The following is a 19448-nucleotide window of genomic DNA, read 5'->3' on the forward strand; positions in this document are numbered from 1 at the left end:
TAGTAATATGTTTCTTACCCACGCAGAGGGCTCTAGTACCCAGATCATCAGCCCAAGTGGTGTGAAATCATTTCAATTCTCTGCACCTCACCTCCAAGCCATCACCCCTCTTGTAAGCCCCCTTGGATCAATGTTTCATCTGCTACGTTCGAGGAAATCACTGATCCTTCCCCTTCGTTCTTTGAGTCTAGGCTCACAGAATATTTCCCGCACCTTTATTCCATTATTTCCATTCTATTATTTTCCTCTTGTCTGTTTCCCATTTCCCAAGACGCTAAAAGGAAGCCCACCCCTAAAGATTGTATGAGCAATTTCCCTCCCTACACCTGCCAGGGCCCCTTTAATCATGAAACATCAGGAAAAACCTGCAAACCAAAATCTCCCTTCCATTTTTACCAGTCCCATTGAAGCTGGGTCTTTTTATTTGCCTGCAGATAGTACATCAAAAGAAGGGGGGCGGGGGACTGCTTGATTAAAAGACTGCCATAGCTCAAGGACATCGCCAAAATGTTAGATGCCTGACTTAACTGCTGGCCACTAATTAAATGCAGAACAGTAGCATTAATGCAAAATGGGACGAGCGGCACTATATTGGGCTTTTCTTTGTTTCTGCATAGGGGACACCCCTGCTTTCCCCCACCCCACCCGGCCGCATTTTCAAAGTGCCGGGGACCATGTGATCAAGTGAGCAGTGTACTGTTAATCAACTCTTGACTCCTCTGCAAGGGCTGTTGCATTGAGAGAGAATTAATAACGGGCGTAGCTGAAACCCAGGCGGGCCGAGGTGCTGTTGACTCCCACTCAAGTGCTCCTGGATTTGTGGCTGTTCTCTAGAGCCCCAAGAGCTCAAGCTCGCTTCTTTGGCTACAGCCGGAAAATTGGAAAGTCCTAAGACGACTCTCCCTGGACTTCAGAAAACCAATAGAGATTAACAAGATGAAAAGAAAAGATGCTGAGTTCTCTGGTATTTTCCTCTGAGTGTTTGTGAAACCACTTGAGGATTTCACTTTGGGGGTTCACAGCATTTATCCAGTTTACTAATGCAGGTGGCTGCTGGGAAAGCAGGACTGAAGGCACTGGGGGAAGGAATCCTGCCCCCAAATATTTCCCCAGTCAGGTTGTCTTGTTAGAGATCCACACTTGGGGTTATTAAAGGAATTGTCTGTCCTGGAGGAATTAACATGGGGAGACTTTTCAGCTGCTCAGTCTTTCACTAAAATGCCCCGATGACAATCCTTTTGAATAAAACCAACCAAACTAAATCATAAGAAATACAGGGGCTGCTTACATCTAATGAAAACTTCCTGTGTGTCAAGCACCGTGCTGTGTGCTGTGCTGGCATTTCCTAGCCAGTTAACACCTGGTATTTTCTTTTTATAGATGAGGACACCTGATTAACATTATTTGCCCAGGGGTGCACAGAGTCAGGACTGAAGCCAAGACTGAAATCCAGGTAGAGTGACTGCAGAGCACAATTTTCTGAAGGCCACCCAGTTCTGCCCCATTCACACCTAGTGGCTGGCTGGAGTTGCAAAATAAAACTAACCATCGGGGAGCAGAAGAGAGGGCATAGGGAGGCTGCACGGCCACCTGGAATAGCAAAGAGCTCAGGAAGAGGGGGGAAAGGGGAGCTGGAAGGGAAAGGGAAAATCTGCCAGAGATGAAGCTTGTTTTATTTAGCAGAATGGTTATGAGCAGAGCCTTTGAAGGCAGGCCACCTGGGTTCAAATTCCAGCTCAAATCACTAGCTGCTGGCGTTCAATTTATAGTGCTGGTCCCTGCTGTCTGTCTGTCTCTCTCTCTCTCTCTCTCTCTCTCTCCGGCACAAGGTCCTGCAGAAGGGTAACCATTTGGAGAAATCAATGTTACTAATCTGATCAATGTTGGAAAGACATTCTCAATTAGAGACAGAGAAAGGCAGAAAGAGAGAGACGGAGAGAAATTCAAGCTCTAAGCTACTAGTTGCATGACCCTGGCAAGGGGCTTCACACTCTCTTTTCCAGTTTGCTCTTCCACAGAATGAAGACAACAGTCCTACTCACCCCAATTAAATGGGCTGATATGTTCAAAGGATTTGGAATAGTGCTTGGCATGTGACAAGCGCTGTATAAGTGTTTTATTTTAATTATTTAACAAATCTGGCAATGAGCACTCGGTGTTATATGTAAACCAACTTGACAATAAACTATTTTTAGAAAAATAAAAAATTAAAGAAATTTAAAAAAATATATCTGGCAAGAAACAGCCCTGGTTCAAACATTAGTCTGAAGACAAAAAAAAAAAAGAAAAAAAAAAGGCCATGCAAAAGAAACAAGCATTCTTTGTCCACCAAAAACACGTATGAAAGTGTTCATAGCAGCCAAACCCTAGAAAAAACTCAAAAGTGTAGGAAAGGATAAGTATAGAGTGGCCTATTCATACAATGAAATATTACACAGCAGTGAAAAACTGTTACGTGCAAGAGTAGACATCATATTGCCCAAAAAACTCAAAAAAGAGTACACACGCATGTTCCCCTTTACATGAAGCCATAGAAGAAGGAAAGCTAACAAAGAGAGACTGGTGATGGAGTGGGTAAAAGGAATGCAGAGAGAGAGAGAAGGAAGAGAAAGAGAATCTCAAGCAGGCTCCGAGCTGTCAGCACAGAGCCCAACATGGAGCCCAATCCCACGAACCACAAGATCGTGACCTGAGCCGAAATCAAGAGTCAGGCACATAACCGGCTGAGCCACCCAGGTGCCCCGGCATTATTGTATCTTTGGAGCATCAGCACTTAAGGCTATTGTTGGAAATGTGCCAAGAGAAAATAAATGGAGTCCTAACTGGCTGATAAGAGAGTTTAACTGTCAAACAGGAGTGGAAGATGAATTTTCCTACCTCTGAACGTTCAATAGACTATGACCTCCACGTACAATACCCTCCTCTCTTCATTGTAGCTACCAGACTGAAAGTTCCCTGTATATGAAAACCATATTGGAATCAAGACTTGTACCCCACCCACCATCTTATGCAAAATGGGCATTTGGGAAATATATGGAAGAAGGAAGAAACAGGAAGTTCTAAGCCTCATTCAATACATATGGTATTGATCAAGATACGCTGAGTTTATGGGCTCATTCCCTTAGAGTTTAAGTGAATACGTCTCTATCTGCAAAAGCAATAACTATTTTTGACAGACAAGTTCAAAACCTACCAGCATGAACGTGTACTTTTGGAAACAGGGTAAATATCTTACAGTTGTGAGAAATTGTTTCGTATAGAATGCTGTTAAGGAGAAGGTGTGAGGTTCCTACTGGCTCTCATGTTAATCATTTATGATATACTATGGTTCAGAGCTCAGCAACTGGAGTCATTTCAGGCAGTAAATATACATTTCCTGTCAAAACACATCAAATGGGTAAGACTTCAATTTATTAGAGACTGAGTTGTAACTAACCTCAATATTGGCAATTTGGAGAATGCTCTGATGGCTTTTAATACCCGTGGCAGTTTTCTCTTCACTCTTTGCCCCCAAACCACAGAGAATCTCTGTCTGACCCTCCCTAGAAATGGCTCTCAGTATCTAGGTGGAATGGGAGAGATGTAGTGTGCATCCCTCCAGATCCCTCCAGATCCCAATCTGTGGTGTAGCACATCTGTTCCCATCACTGAGATCTTCCAGAACTAAAGCTATGTCTACACATAACTTGAAAGAGCATTCTGGATTTATGAAATATAAATCCTTCTACCACACTGTGAACACATTAAGGGTGGGGTGCTAACCTTCTGCCTGTATCATTTCACTTCACTGCATAGAACAATGACGTAGAAAATAAAGACTTCAACACAAAATGACTTGCTCTTTCATAAAATTAAGTCCTCTGGTACATAGGCAAGGCAGATACTTTATCACCATACAATCACCAAGGCCTCCTGCTGCTTTGATCTTTCTGTTTTGCCTTCTTCCCACCTTTCTTTCTTCTTCGAGGTCACCTCACACACCAAAATGGCTGCTTGGGCACCAACTATCACATCACATTCCAGGACTGAAGAGATCCGCAAACGGCTCCACTGTAGATTTTAGGAAGATTCCCACAGAAATACCACCTGTCATTTCTACATGTGTCTCAGATGCCCACCCTAGTGCCAGAGAGGCTGTGAAACAGTGTGTACAGCATGTGGCCAGCTAGAAATCAGAATGCCATTAGGAAAGAAGGGGAGGAAATGGATATTATGTAGGCAACTAGCATCTCTCCCACAACCCTGTATTGTATGTATACACACTATACCGATGGACCATCGATGGTTAAATAAAAGAAAGAAATCCAGATTCTCCAATGGGGTGCCTTTTGTCACCTCAGGGAACCTCCCAGGAGATTCCATTCCAACATCCTCGAGGCCAACACTCACCCATAGATGTGAATATTCTCAGACTGGACATTCCTTCTTGGATTGGTCAGTAGCACATACTTCCTCATCATGTTACCACAGTAACAAATTTCAGAGGTAAATAGCACCTCAGCTGCACCTATTATGACACCAACGTGTTCTACAGTTTGAATTTTCAGGTCTTGTCTTCTGTGAAATTTAATTATAAAACCATGTGTGCTTCCATCTCATCCAAACCCAAGAGCAAGATCATAGCCTTCCTCCCCTGTGTGTCAACATGGCAGGACTGAAAGCTGAAAGGGATGATGGCATTGAGGAGGATCAGATGGAAAGGTAGAAGCCCCAGCTCTGAATTCCACAGCTCTGCATTTTCACACCAGTGCCCGGCCGTATGGAAGATCACTACAGCTTGGCAGAGACAATGTGGCTTTTGGCAGAACTTCAGGAATAATGACAGTGTGCATTTATACACTAAGCTGCAGTTTTCAAAGCATTTCCACATAGTCAGCAACTGGAAACACCCACCAATGCTTTATAGAAGGCCAGAGTGCTGTTGCTCTGAGTAGGTAAGGGAGTTATGGACTGGAGATAACATTCGCAATTTAAAGAATAAGAAGGAACCAGCCAAAAAAGAAAAGGAAACAAACAGGATGCAAGTTCCAAGGAAAAGAACGTCAAGTACAAAGCCACTGAGGAAGAAATGAGTTTAGGCATTCTAGGAAATGAGAGCTGGCCAAAGTGATTTTAGGGGAATAAGCAAATGACATCAGAAAATCAAGATGCTGGCTACTGATATCTTCTGGCCCTAGTTCTACACAAATGCTACTTTTCCTACAACCAAATCCATTTTCTGTCCTTTTTTAAAAAATATTTATTTATTTTTGAGAGAGAGAGAGAGAGCAAGAATACACAAGCAGGGGAGGGACAGAGAGAAGGGGAGAGAAAGAATCCCAAGCAGGCTCTGCGCTATCAGCACAGAGCCTGATGTGGGACTCAAACTCAAAAAACATGAGATCATGACCTGAGCCGAAATTAGGAGTCAGACACTTAACTGAGCCACCCAAGGGCCCCATTTCTTTTTTTTTATGTAGACTCCATGGCCAACGTGGGGCTCAAATTCACAACCCCAAGATCAAGAGTTTCATACTCTACCAACTGAGCCAGCCAGGCGCCCCAATCGCATGCATTTTCAACACGGTGATCTTATCTATCTTCTGTCTCCTCCTCCACTCAATCTCCTCTATCTTTCAAGAAAAAAAAGAGAAGGTATTTTTAACAGCAACATATACTATTAATTTTTAAATATATACAAAATTTCGGAATTATAAATCTCCATTTGCTTTAAAAGCAAATTTTCCACGAACTTCCCTTGACTAGTGCTTTCCAATTTTATCTCCGTGTATTTTTTAAAGACAGACATACAAATACACAGGGTCCTATTTCTTATCCGGAGTAAACCTACAAAACATCCCTTTGCAAGAAGAGAATTCCAAACCCCTGCCATAGTATTTACACCTAGTAGGCCCTCAATTTCACTGGCTCCTGTGGCTTATCACTTAGAAGGTCCCGCATTTCAAACAGTTAGGAGAAAAATTTTTTTAGTTATCTTGGCATCCATCAACCAGCATTTTCAAGGGCAAGAAAACTGCAGTGCCCAAGGAGCTGTCTGAGGTGCTTAAGGTTAATGGCTGTATTTACATAGCCATCAATTCACTTTACAAAGAACGGCCCGGTAGAATGATACAGCTCCCATCAGGAAGCCCGGCCAGGGCAGAGCGGACAGGAGTCGCTGAGGGAGGGAAGGAAAATGCCTGATAAATCTTAACGACTCCGTCCTGTTTTCATTACATTATTTATCTCCCTATTTTCAGCCAAAGAGTCTCGGTCCTCTTGTTGAACAAAACAGACTACACTTCCATCTCTTGATGAGTCACTTACTAAAACACTTTGGCAGTAAAATAGTAAAATAGTAGCCGTGCTTTCTTCTGTCGGAGGTATACCTTCCAACACACTGTCCACAAAGGTAGCCACTATACATGAGCGGCTATTTAAATAAAGCTAAATTAACTGAAAACAAATAAAATTTCAAACTCCGTTCCTTCGCTGCAACAGCCACAATTCAAGCGCTCAGCAGTCACATGTGGCTCAGCGGCTGCTTGAGTGGACCACACGGATCTTAGGATGTTCTCTTTCATGGCAGAAAGTTCTACTGTTCACTGTAATGTAAAAGGCTTGGCCTGTAGGGAACAACGAAAGAAAATGTAGTACATTCCTAATGAAAGTTAGGCAGTTAAAGAAATGGACAAGAGCTATGTATGTATCAAGATGGATAACTCTCTAAGACAATGGTAAGGGAACAATGTAGACAACTGAAACAGATGTTCAGTAAATCACTATTTAAGTGAAAAAACTCACACAATACTACATATTTAGTAAGCATATGTGATTTAAATAATATAAATAGAAAAGTTTAATATAGTTTGAAGCTTCCACATTATACTTTTTAAATAAACGTAAATGCTCCCTACTTCTGTTGATCAACGAGCACTGACAGATGAAGGGTTAGAGAGAGTCTACCAGCAGACCAGAGGACCGTTCTCCCTCCTTGTGTTGGGATTTGAGACAAAATGTATTTTAAATATATGCAGAATGATGTTAGCCAAACTCTTAACAGTTTGTGGGGAGGGAGCTTTAGAAACAGGTTCGAGGAGTCGTTAAAGGTGATCTTTACTTTTTATCTTACTGTCATTGTACTTTTATTTTTTTACAACTTGCATGTTACCAGCGGGGCTTTCACAAGGTCACTGGTTGCTGTATTATCACTGGTGGCATCGCCGTCCATATGAATCAAAAATAGCAGCTGTAATAACACTGACCAACCAATTCCCAGCCAACAGAGAACTCCATCCATACTCTCTAGATTCTACAGTAAATAAAATGCCATACTTTTTAAAATTAGGTATTTGTTCTAAAAAATAAAAAGATTAGGGCAGGTTTGTTGTTTGGATGTATCTGCTGTTTTTGTCTTCCATATAAACTAATTTCAGTTGTGCCCTAGTCTGCCATTCAACCTGGAAGTCTCATCTTCAAACTGTCTGCAGTTAAGAACTAGAGGTGGACAGAGGGCAAAATGGGAGGCAGCCAGGGAGGAGAGCTATCACATCTTGACAGTAGGACAAAGATGACCAAAGTGAAAACGTGCCGAAGGGACAACAGTGACAGATGAGTCCCAAGGAAATGTTAGTACAAACCTAGTCATACGCAACACGCCACAGCCTTCGAGAGAACACCAAAGTTCTGCAAAACAGCCATGTAATTAAAAATACAGCTCAGGAGACAGAGGAGGTGAAGGGACTCTGACCCAGCCCGTCCTCTCTTCTTGGTGGCTGCCAGCTCCAACCTTCCTGCCAACACCCACGTGTTTCTATATGTCAGACTATCTCTAAAATAATCTCCCAAAACCCCAATTTAAACAAAATGAATAAGGATTTAAACAATCAAATTCTTGGAGAGCCTGGGTGGCTCAGTCGGTTAAGCGTCCAACTTTGACTCAGGTCATGATCTCATGGTTCATGGGTTTGAGCCCTGCATCAGGCTCTGTGCTGACTGCCAGCTCAGAGCCTGGAGCCTGTTTCAGATCCTGTGGCTCCCTTTCTCTCTGACCCTCCCCTGCTCACGCGGTCTCTCTCTCCCTAAGAAATAAATAAAACAAAAAAAAAAAACTCTTTAACATTTGTTTTTCATTCAGAAGAGACTCTGGTTTGCAAACTTCAAGTTCTTGTTAATAGTGCAAAACAAAGTAAAATCCACTCAAAGCTTTTCATTTAAGCGAATACAGACAGTAATTTATTCCTCCAAGCAGTAAGAGAACGCACCGAGCCAAGCATCTGTGCAAAAACTTTCTGTACCCCCTCAAGTCCTATAACTCTATCTACAACTCCATCTTCTGGTCCTAACTAAGTCTTCAATTATTCCCAGAACGGATGAAATCTTAAATCCACATCAGCTTTTAACATCTGCTGAGTCTTAACTATACAGGAACCAAAACAAAATTCCTGTATGTCACCTGCCGATAGGCTTGCAATTTAAATCAGACTCAAAGTATGTGAAAACAGAAGCCACATTTTTTTCCTGATCAATATAGACATCAGCCAGATGACAGAAGTAGGTGATAATGCTCATTACATGCTACGTACAGCAAAACAGCCTCAATCTCCATTCAAACAACTAAACAATTCTTATTCTAAAAAGCCTCCACGATAGAAAATACACCTTACAGTTTAAAAGAAACTTATCGATATTATCAAACTCAGTTTATCATACAGAACACTGATCCAGAATACAATATCTAATTTGTATTTTGGGCTCAGTAATCTACATGGATCTTCAGAATTATACTAGTTAGACAAACTTAACCAGTGAATCACAAAACGAGAAACTCACAACCTAATCAAAATGACCTTGTTCTATGGAAATCTCCATATTACAATTTTTAACTCTGAAAGATGAACTGTAAAATGATGCATAAAGCATACACTTGGCAGCATCAACAGTCTGTGGGACTTGTCAGAAATGCAAATTCTCAGGCACCATCCTAGACTTACAGAGCCAGCAGCTCTGAAGGTGAGCTCTGGGAATCTGTGTTTTAACAAAATCTTCCTAATGCACCAGTCTAAATGACAATATGAAATTTCAGGAGAAGAGGGAGCCAGCCCCTGCACAATGTTGGTGGGAGTGCAAATTGGAACAGCTTCTATGGAAAACACTATAGAGGTTCCTCAAAAAATTAAAAGTAGAGGGGTGCCTGGGTGGCTTAGTCGGTTAAGCGTCCGACTTTCGCTTAGGTCATGATCTCACGGTTCGTGGGTTTGAGCCCCGCGTCGGGCTCTGTGCTGACTGCCAGCTCAGAGCCTGGAGCCTATTTCAGAGTCTGTGCCTCCCTCTCTCTCTGACCCTCCCCTGCTCACGCTCTCTCTCTCTCTCTCTCTCCTAGAAATAAATAAAAATATTTTTTAAAAAATTAAAAGTAGAAATACCATAAAATCCAGTAATTCCACAACTGGGTATTTACCCAAAGAAAACAAAAATACTAATTCAAAAATATATATGCACCCCTATGTTTAATGTTTATTGAAGCATTATTTACAATAGCAAAGATATGGAAGCAACCCAAGCGTCCATCGATAGATGGGCGAATAAAGAATGAATAAAGATGTTTCTCACACACACACACACACACACACACACACACTGAAATATTACTCAGCCATAAAAATAATAATGATATCTTGCCATTTGTGACCACATGGAAGGACCCAGAGGGTATTATGCTAAATGAAGTAAGTCAGACAGAGAAAGACAAATGCTATTTGATTTCACTTATATGTGGAATCTAAAAAACAATACAAACAAACAAACATAAAGCAGAAACAGATCCCTAAATACAGAGAACAAACTGATGACTGCCAGAGGGAAGGTGGTTGGGGGACTGAGCAAAATGGATGAAAGGGAATGGAATATAGAGGCTTCCAGTTTTGTAAGGAGTAAGTCGGGGTAAAAGATACAGCATAGGGAACGCAGTGAACGCTACTGTAATAGTGTTTTATAGTAACAAAGGGTAGGTACACTTGTGATGAGCATAGGATAACATGTAGAATTATTAAATCACTATGTCATACACCTAAAACCAATGTAACATTGTGCGTCTACTATACTTCAATAAAAAGAATTACAATAAGACTAGAATTGGGATACTGGCATACCAAACAAGGCTGATAACATGAAATAGATTTTTTAAATCCAGTATGTTCAGAAGACAAAAAAATTTTTTTGCAATCAGCATAAAGCCTATATTCATCTCTCCTCATTACTTCTAAGTAAATGAGGACTTTGAAACTTGTATATGGATGTACTCAACGGCTTGTAAGTTCATGTCTATTTATGCTATGGTTCAGAAATATTTGCACATCAAACCACAAACTGAGTTTACACTTGGGATCATGAGTCTTTTGTAAATGTGAAGAGAGTAAATTTGGAATCAAAATGTCTTGAAGAAACAGAGTTTTCTAGGAATTCTGCTAGTCCTTTTTCTCAGGGTGACCTTAACTTTCAGACTCAAGGAGTATTTTCCTTCTCTGATTAATACTTCCACGGGATGATTAGTGTACTTTGTTCGAGTATATATCCAGACAAGTTGACTTTTCCCTAGCTATCAGGAATGCTAGAGCTTGCCTCTCCCTCCCAATGCGAGGCCAGTATCAACAGCCACACTCACTGGTCCTCTGCTCCCCCTACTCACCACAAAGGATGTGGGGCGGATGTGTTCCAAACACTGCCATTTTCCTTTTAAATAACACAGAAACCCTGCACATAAACAACACACATCTGACTTAGGATTCCCAGGAGGACACCCCTAGATACAGGCTTATTTCTAGGCCTTTAGAATCAAATTAGAACACGCCATCAGACACCTATTTGTGCAAACGTTAATTTCAAGTGTATTTAAAGGCCTTGGCGGCTTGCTTTTGCTCATCAAAGCAAGCAGAGCTGCTTGGACTGTGTAATCACAATAATGAATAAACATGGGGTGCTGATAAAGGACTCAGAAACCACAATACTGATCAATTGTTAATTCTATAAAGTGATGAAACGTGCCTTCTTTTGCAAGAACTCCATTCAGCTGTGTTTTTGGTGGGGGAGACGCCAATGTCTTCTGCCTACTGTCTCTGTATAATAAAAACACAATCATCACTCAGATCCTACCCAAGGCTTATCTTGATCTCCATTATTGCCTTGTACTGTCTACACCCACTGCTACCCCCTCCAACGAAAAGTAAAAATTGGCCTGGCATTTTAAAACCCATGAGCTGCACAGTTATTAATCACCAGAGGGGTTGAGGCAGCACTAATATGAACAGCCAAAATAACCACAGTAGATATTTATCGCCCTGTTATTATTTTGCTCAAACACCAATTTCACAATGAGTGTGACCTACAGGAACACCACAGCTCAATGAAATTCCTTCGGGCGGTAGCATTAGGACTTCAGAGTTTCTCTTGCAATAAACACATTTGTTATTTACCCCCCCCAGACCCCCACCACACCCAGGCCACGTACAGGAGGCGTTTAGTTCATCTTTCTTGAACTGAAAGAAGGAATAATCTAGGAAGAGCTCTGCCTCTCCCACACTGCCTGGGTTCAAGCCGTGGCTCTGCCACAAGCCACCTGTGTGGCTTCGTCCAATGTGTTTCACTTTCCTAGTGCACAGAAGGGAGATATTGACTTTCTACCACGTAGCACTTGGGAGAGGATTAAATGAGATAATGCATAAAAATGTTTCGTGCAGTTAAATGATACTGTCTCTATGGAAAACAGTATTGACGGTTTCTCGAACTAAAGCACAGAATTACCATATGATCCAGCAATTCCATATCTGTGTATACACCCAAAGGAAATGAAAGCAGAGACTCAGAAAAATATCTGTACAGCCAAGTGCATGGGGGTGTTAGTCACAGAGGCCAAAAGGTAGCAGCGACCCACACATCCATCAATGGATGAATGGATAAACAAAATGTGATGCTTTCCAGCCTTAAAAAGGAATGAAATTCCAACACACATTACAGTACAGATGAACCCTGAAAACACTATGTGAAGTGAAATAAGTCAGGCACAAAAGGACAAATATTGTATGATTCTCCTTCAGTGAGGTACTTGGGGCAGTGAAATTCCTAGAGACAGAAAGTAGACTGTACCCGCAAGGGACTGAGACGAGAGAGTTGGGGGGCTGCTATTTAAGTAAGGGGCACAGAGTTTCAGTTTATGGGACAGAAAGAGTTCTGGGGATGGACAGCGGGTACAACCGTACAACAATGTGTGTGTTTAATACCACTGGACTACACACTTAAAAATGGTTAAGTGGTGGGACACCTGGCTGACCGAGGCACTAGAACACGTGACTCTTGATCTCAGGGTCATGAGTTCAAGCTCCATGTCAGGCGTAGAGATTACTTAAAAAAAAATCTTAATAAAAAGGAAAAAAATGGTAGGTGAACTGATGTTAATTTGTATTTTAGCACAATTTTTTTAATGTTTATTTTAGAGAGAGGGAGACAGAATCTGATGCAGTCTACAGGCTCTGAGCTGTCAGCGTGGAGCCCAATGCAGGGCTCGAACTCACGAACCACGAGATCATAACCTGAGCCAGTCAGACGCTTACTCGACTGAGCCACCCGGGTGCCGCAATCTTAGCACAATTTGTTTAAAACAGTGCAGTACCAGCAACATCCTTATTCAACAAATGGTAGCTATTGTAGCTACTATAATTTTGTGCAAGGTCCACAAAGCAAATATTTGACAAACATTCCCTAATGGAGAAGTGGCAAATACCAGCAGAAAACTTTAGTGAAAGAGCCATTTGCTACCTAACGTCCAATTCCATTCAAATGTCTCCTTGCCCACTCCCACCCATTTCTACACTGGCTGGTCCTACGCGGCTTTATTGGAGAGGTTTAAAGGTTAACCAGTTCATTTCCCAATTCCCCTCGGCTGAGGCAAGTGGAAATTCAGCACACAAGGAGAATAAGGCTGGTACCAGGGGACAGACTCACAGCCATCCCCCAGCTCGCTTAATGGAGCTCCGTGCTCCCGAGCACATCCAAGGGTCTGCAAAGAGCAGGACAGAGGGTAAAAATGTGAGTTTTATCCTTGGACGACTGGGCTCATGGTAACCAATTTTATGGCTCTTTAGATTTGTGTCCATGGGTGTGTGTGTGTGTGTGTGTGTGTGTGTGTGTTGAGAAGGAATTAATCCAAAAATATAGAGGAAGAAAGCTGTGTGTCTCTGATGTGAAGCCGGGTTGCATAATCAGTATTGAAAGCAGAGAAAAGGTAACAGATGTTTACATTACAATCTGGCTGCTTCTACAAGAGCTGCCAAATGATTTAAATAGTCACGGAGACTGCAGGCCCCAGAGAATTGTTGCCCTACTGATACATGCAGAGAATTCACCCCAATAATATATTTTGGGGCTGCCTTAATTAAACGCTCTGCTGTAAGAAAAATTTCTGGCGTGCAAACTACTTAAAATCTTAAACTGGACACCAAGAAAAACAAATTTGAACGGAAGGACTTTTTCCAACAGTGACATGAAACTTGCGGTCTTTGGCAAAGATGAATGCATTATAAAGAAACTCAAAATTGCTTTATGACTTTGGGTGTTTGATGACCAGCAGGAAGATGAATTTTTACATAGAAAAACATGCAGCCATGAAAAAGAATGTCCTCTAGCTCTCTTTACTGCATTGTTATTCTCCCCGGAACAGCTCCAGAGTACATCTGAGTCTCTGATGAATGCAGAGACACAGCCACCACTGTCCAGAAAGTCTTCCTCCTCAAAGGGATTCCAGCTGCCCGCATGGATGTCAGTCTCTTTCCCCAACCATGGTTTGACCAAAGGCCTGCCAATGGCACTTTGCCAAGTAAAGATTACATGCTATATGACCCCATTTATCTAAAATGATTTGGTCTAAGTGTCTATATGCAGATAAAGGCAGAAGGAGAGAAGTGGAAATATAGTTATTGAAATACAGAAAGATATTATCTCGATGGCAGAACTGGGTTCATTTCTCACTTTCCTTTTTATACTCTTTTCCAGTGTTTGAATTTTCTGCCCAACACGTATTATCCTTATAAATTAAAGAAATCAAAAAGAAAAGACATCATCAAAAAGAGAAGGCAAGAATCCTAGCTTCTGCATTAGAGACCTCAGATCTCAGTTCTCTGCCAGAAATAGGGACTAGGGACATTGGATAAGCCCTTTCACTAGTCTGGGGCCCAAAAGTTACCCTGAATGAGAGTTTCTCCACCTCAGCACTACTGACACTTTGGGCCAGAGAGTTCTTAGCTGTGGGGGCTGCCCCAATCATTAGAGGAAGTTTAGCAGTACCCCTGGCCTCTAGCTGCTACAGTCCTACCTAATTTGGTTGTAACAACCAAATGTCTCCTGACATTGGCAAATGTCCCCAATGGCGCAAAATTGCCCCCAGTTGAGAACCACTGCCCTAGAGGGTCTTTTAGTTTCTTCTTTCCCGGAAACATTCTTTGACTATTTCAGACTCTGTGCTGAACATCTCAGTTTTAGGACTGGGGGTGCACAGGGAAGAGCCCATGGTATACCAAAGTCTCATCGATGTTTTCATGATTCATTAAGCAAAAGAAATAAAACTGAATTTTCAGAGAATACTTTGAGACATGTGGCATAAATATGAAACAGAATTCAAGCAGGTGCAATCATCATTTAAAAAACTAATAATAACTCTGGCTTTGGACAGTTCCACCTTTAGTTAAGACAAGTAAAATGCTACAGAAATGTTCAATTGCTTTCTAGTTAGAAATGAACTTACAGCACTAAAAGAAAAAAATCAACAGATTATTTTTTTTTGCAATGCCGTATTTTTATTTAAAAAAAAAAAAAAAAGCCCAGGGGCGCCTGGGTGGATCACTCATTTGGTTAGGCATTCGACTCTTGATCTCAGCTCAGGTCATGATCTCACGGTTTGGTTCATGGGTTCAACCCTTGCATCCAGTTCTGCACTGTCAGTGCAGAGCCTGCTTGGGTTTCTGTCTCTCCCTCTCTCTCCCCCTCCCCTGCTTGCTCTCTCTCAAAATAAATAAATAAACTTCAAAAAATAAAAAATAAAAATAAATATTTTTAAAAGCCTAGTGTTTTCTTTCTATAAGAAATACTAGAGTGTCTTTCTAAAGGAGTTATTTTACTATTCTGCACTAACAATACTACAGTCTTATGAAAAGAGACAGATTAGCCACATCATTACTATCTATCTTTCTAAATACAGCATCTTATTTTTATTTGCCATTTCATTAACATTTTATTAACAAGAACTCCCTAATATCTGACACCACCATACATTTGAGTTAAAATTATTTATGCTCATGCTAATGACTTGCTACTGTAAGATTCTGACATCTTTTGAATTAAAAAGAGTGACACACAAAGATTCAACACGGTTTTAGATTCATGACTCTTTGAAAAAGCAGTAGTTCGTCCATATAGAGAAAGCCATTTATTAACCAGGACGTTTCATTACCATCAACATTCTACAGCTGACACACATTAAGCATTCAACAAATGCAGGACACCATTATCATTACTCACAACCATGCCAGAAAACAGATTTTTATTCCAAAAACCGGTTTGGTCTTATAGCAACTAAAAAGCACAAAGTATGAAAGAGAAGACTATCACACAATAAATTGATATTCTGAGTCCTCAAGCCTTATATCATGCCTCATCGTCATTTTAACACCTGCGTCTTTTTGTGTGTTCAAATAGGTCCAAATTGAGTCACTCTACCCCATCATCTCCCACTGCTACCTCCCCTTACGTGTCTCTTTTGTAACCGCAGGCACCATGGCAGCTACTAGAAAGTGGCCCAAGTTTGCAGCTGTCAAATTCTTGAGCTGGGTTCGACCAGCATAATATTTGATAGTGAAAGAAGTGGACATGATTCTGCTCTGCAGACACAGCTGAAAGGAGGGGTCCTTCTACCTTCCCAACACCACCCTGCAGGCCTTTATTGGAAAAGTCAGGAAAGGGCGTTGGGCCAGAAGTTAGGACTCCAATCCTTTTTATACCATAGTAGACTGAAGTCATAACACCTTCTATCCTTGGTCTGTTAGAATACTGAACTCTTGAGGTATTCTCCCGATTTAAAATTCTGTGAGCTTTTGAGTCTTTCTTTAAACCAGATTGTGCAATTAAATTTATGTTTAGAAGTAAAAAAAAAAAAAAAAAGCACAACAGTTCCTTTTAACTGACTTTATGGAAGAAAATGGATTTAATTTGAATAGTAACTGTAAAGCAGGAAGAGTTACTTTTTTCCCCAACAGGTATCAGATAGATGGAAAGCCAAAGTTAATTTTGTCTTTTGAAAGGTGGGGTGCCAGAGAAGACAGACTGAGTGGGCTATTATTACAAAGTGTAATTCAAGCCTATGTCTGTAAGCAAGGACTGCTAGGAAGGAAGTGAGCTTTTTCTAATAATGTTTTCAAAACAAGTATTTATGAGGTGATTAATGTGGCCAAGATCACTTCACAATCCCTTTGCAGACATCCTTTTCCTATTGCCTGTTCCTCACCCTCAGTCCTCTATCTCCCTAACAAATTAGGATAAAGTACACTGTATGATCTCCCAGGGAGCCATGATTGGCTTCAGGACTTGAAGTCATTTTGCTAATCTTAGCAGATGTATTTACCCAACACCTGATGCAATGCACACATGTACACAAATAAGTCCATCATCTAGATGTTGGATAGATGTTCCATCTATCTTGAGGGAAAAAAAAAAAATCTGAGAAGGCAAGGCCAGTTACCATGAGGTCTCTCCATATCTAAAGAAATTAGAGCCAAAATGTAGGGTAAAACACTCCCAAAGAGGAAAAAGGCATTAGGGGGAAAACATGCTTCTCTGCAAATTCTAAAGGGATCTATAAACAGCAGTCTGAGAATTTTATTAAGCTAAGCTTCTTAGTATAGAAATCCCCAAAACTCTCCAACTGGGCAGCTAATTGAGAGTTAGGAAGAACCAAAATCACTTCCGTCTTTCTGTTATTCATCACAGGCAATGTAGAAACCCTTGCTCAATAGGATAATGTGACTCTTGTCAATGCATGTTCAGATCAGATAGGGGATTGGCTAGTGATGATGTCATCCCCATGGGTTAATCCCCAACGAATGCAGTTTTAATATCATATGCATCAACACATAATTTACATAACAAAGTATTATATTAAGTGTACCCATAAATGAGCTTGCAGATAAAAGCAGCTATTAGAGAAAGGCTATGTGCCACTGAAAAGGAGGTGGGGGGGACAAAGAGTTTTTTTTAGACTAAATGGAACTAGGTCATCAAACAATACACATCTCTTAAAAAAAGCAAAAAATCAATATTGAAATTCAAGTGACCTAGAACATTCTAGCACTAGAAATACGAAAATGCTGCTTCCAATGAAAAATATTCAGTAATTAAGTAGAGATAGTTGTAAGTTGTGTTTGTGTGGCGGGGGGGAGAGAAGTTTAAAGAAATTAAAGTCATTCAAAAATAAGTGAGCTAGCAGCTATTGGTTTTCTGGAAACAGCAACTTTCTTATCTCTAACAGGAAAAATTGGCCAAGTCAAATCGTGACTGAAAACCATATAAAGTGTCAAAGGGTAGTTAAGATGTCACAGAGGGAAGAGAGAAAAGTCACGCAAAGCAGAACAATGAGGCAGAACTGAGGGAGGAAACCTTGAAATACAGCTTTATGAGACTACTGATCAAGTAATGTCCACATATATGAAGAAAGCTTTTTGCGCAAATGAGCAATGTCTGCTCACGCGGTCAGTTTGGGAGGACATAAGTCATCATTAGTCAAGATGATTCTGAAGAGTGTCTCTTGCTGCCTTATTAAGATGTGTACTTCCAATCCAAGGAAGTGTTAGGCTTGAGCACTGATTTATGACTACAAACTTAGCAGAGATGCCTCTCACTGTAAAGCCCACAGCAAGCTGTTGAAGAATTTTTTAAGTCATACATCTGTTCAAGGATGACCAAGTGGAGAACACTGATTATATTGTGACTGGGCGAGCGTGGGTGTCTGGGCGTGCAGGTTTAATTTTCAGGTTGGTGTGGACAATCCCTATACCAAGGATATTAGAGAAAGAAGCCGATCAAGGCTTTGAACACGCCCATCCCCACACACCGGGATCGCCTGTCACATCACATCAACCTCGCTCGTGTTGGAGGGACGGCCGTAGAAAAGTTAAAGGGTTGAAAACAGTACAGGGATGCAGATGCTTCACCAAGGGGGTTCTTTAAATCCTGGTTGGAGTGGGGGGGGGCGGTTAGTCTGGGCACTTGAGTAGATCTCGGTGCATCCATGAATCTGTACATGTACGTCTTGCTGCGAGTTGCCTCAGGACTTGGCTTGGCGTCCATGGAACCCCCGGACGGTAAGAAATACTGAGTCAGGAGGAAAACGCACCAGTGGCACCGCGTCTGGCCTCAGCTGCCTCCCTAGGTGTGGGATCCCCGGCTTCCCACTTCCCATCCTTCCCGAGGCATAAGCTTAGGGTTAAAGATGCTTTCCCTTCCGTGAGCGGATTGACAGGGCAAATGATGCAAGAAATGGTTTGAAAAAGCGGGGAAGCAATGCAAACGCTCTGGCCTGCTGGCAAATCCGAGGTGCTTAAGGCGGGAAGGGACGGAATTTCCAGACCCGCACTAGTGCTTCACATGGGCGGGAAGCTTAGCGATTCAGCTGGAAGACGCGTCTGGGGGCACGCGGCGTCCTTCTAGCAAAAGCCTCGCAACCAGGGTTTCAGGTGTAGGCTAAGCTGCTCTCTCCCGTTGGCGCCTAAAAAGATCCGGCTCAGACCCATGGGATGAAGCCCCGCGGCCGGCTTGTCCAAAACAATTGCTCACCACGAGTTCGCCCTCGCACTCCTCATACCAATCCATTAAGTGGCCTTGCCCGCACCCAAGGAGCTCCCCGGGAATCTGTGAGTGACAGACACGAACCCTGACGTTGCAAGAAGCAGCTGCCCAGCCCCAGCCATGCATCCTCACTTAGGAGCGCCGCGTCCAACTTCAAGGTGCACGGCAACTACAGCACACGAGAGAACCCCCGCACTCCAGAGCATCGGAATGGGGCGGGGGAGGTGCCGCCGGGTCAAGTCGGTATCAGCCCGAGAGGCGGCTGCTGCCCAGGAGACAGAGACTGAGCACTGGATCCAGCGCGTCCGCAACCCCATCTTCCCGCCCTCTCCTCCCAGCCCTTCTTACTTGACTAGAGCCGCAGCCAAGTCCGAATCTCCCCGCACAGGATCCCCGCGGGCGCCCAGCGAGCGGCCCAGCGCCTCCGCAGGCTCGCTGTGAAAGTTCCCACGTCTCTCCGGAGGCAAGTCCGAAACTGCCGCAGAAAAGCAGCGCCTGTAGAAGGCGGGCGCGACTCCACTCCCGGGGTCTGGCGGCAGCCGCACGCCGGGTCCGTGCGCCCCGTCCCGGCGGCGCGCAGCAAGCGG

General features: G+C 42.4%; 1 protein-coding gene across 1 annotated transcript in view; it reads right to left on the reverse strand.

Moving 5' to 3' along the window:
- Window positions 1-19247, reverse strand: part of TAFA4 (TAFA chemokine like family member 4) — a 168591-nt gene extending 149344 nt beyond the window's left edge. The window contains exon 1 of the mRNA XM_077770588.1: window positions 19210-19247. The gene's annotated coding sequence lies outside the window, so the exon portion shown is untranslated. The remainder of the gene's footprint in view (window positions 1-19209) is intronic.
- Between the last annotated feature and the right edge of the window lie 201 nt (window positions 19248-19448).

The sequence above is a fragment of the Crocuta crocuta genome, unplaced genomic scaffold (genome assembly GCF_008692635.1).
Source record: "Crocuta crocuta isolate KB4526 unplaced genomic scaffold, BGI_CrCroc_1.0 scaffold126, whole genome shotgun sequence".
In the NCBI taxonomy this organism is placed as follows: Eukaryota; Metazoa; Chordata; class Mammalia; order Carnivora; family Hyaenidae; genus Crocuta; species Crocuta crocuta.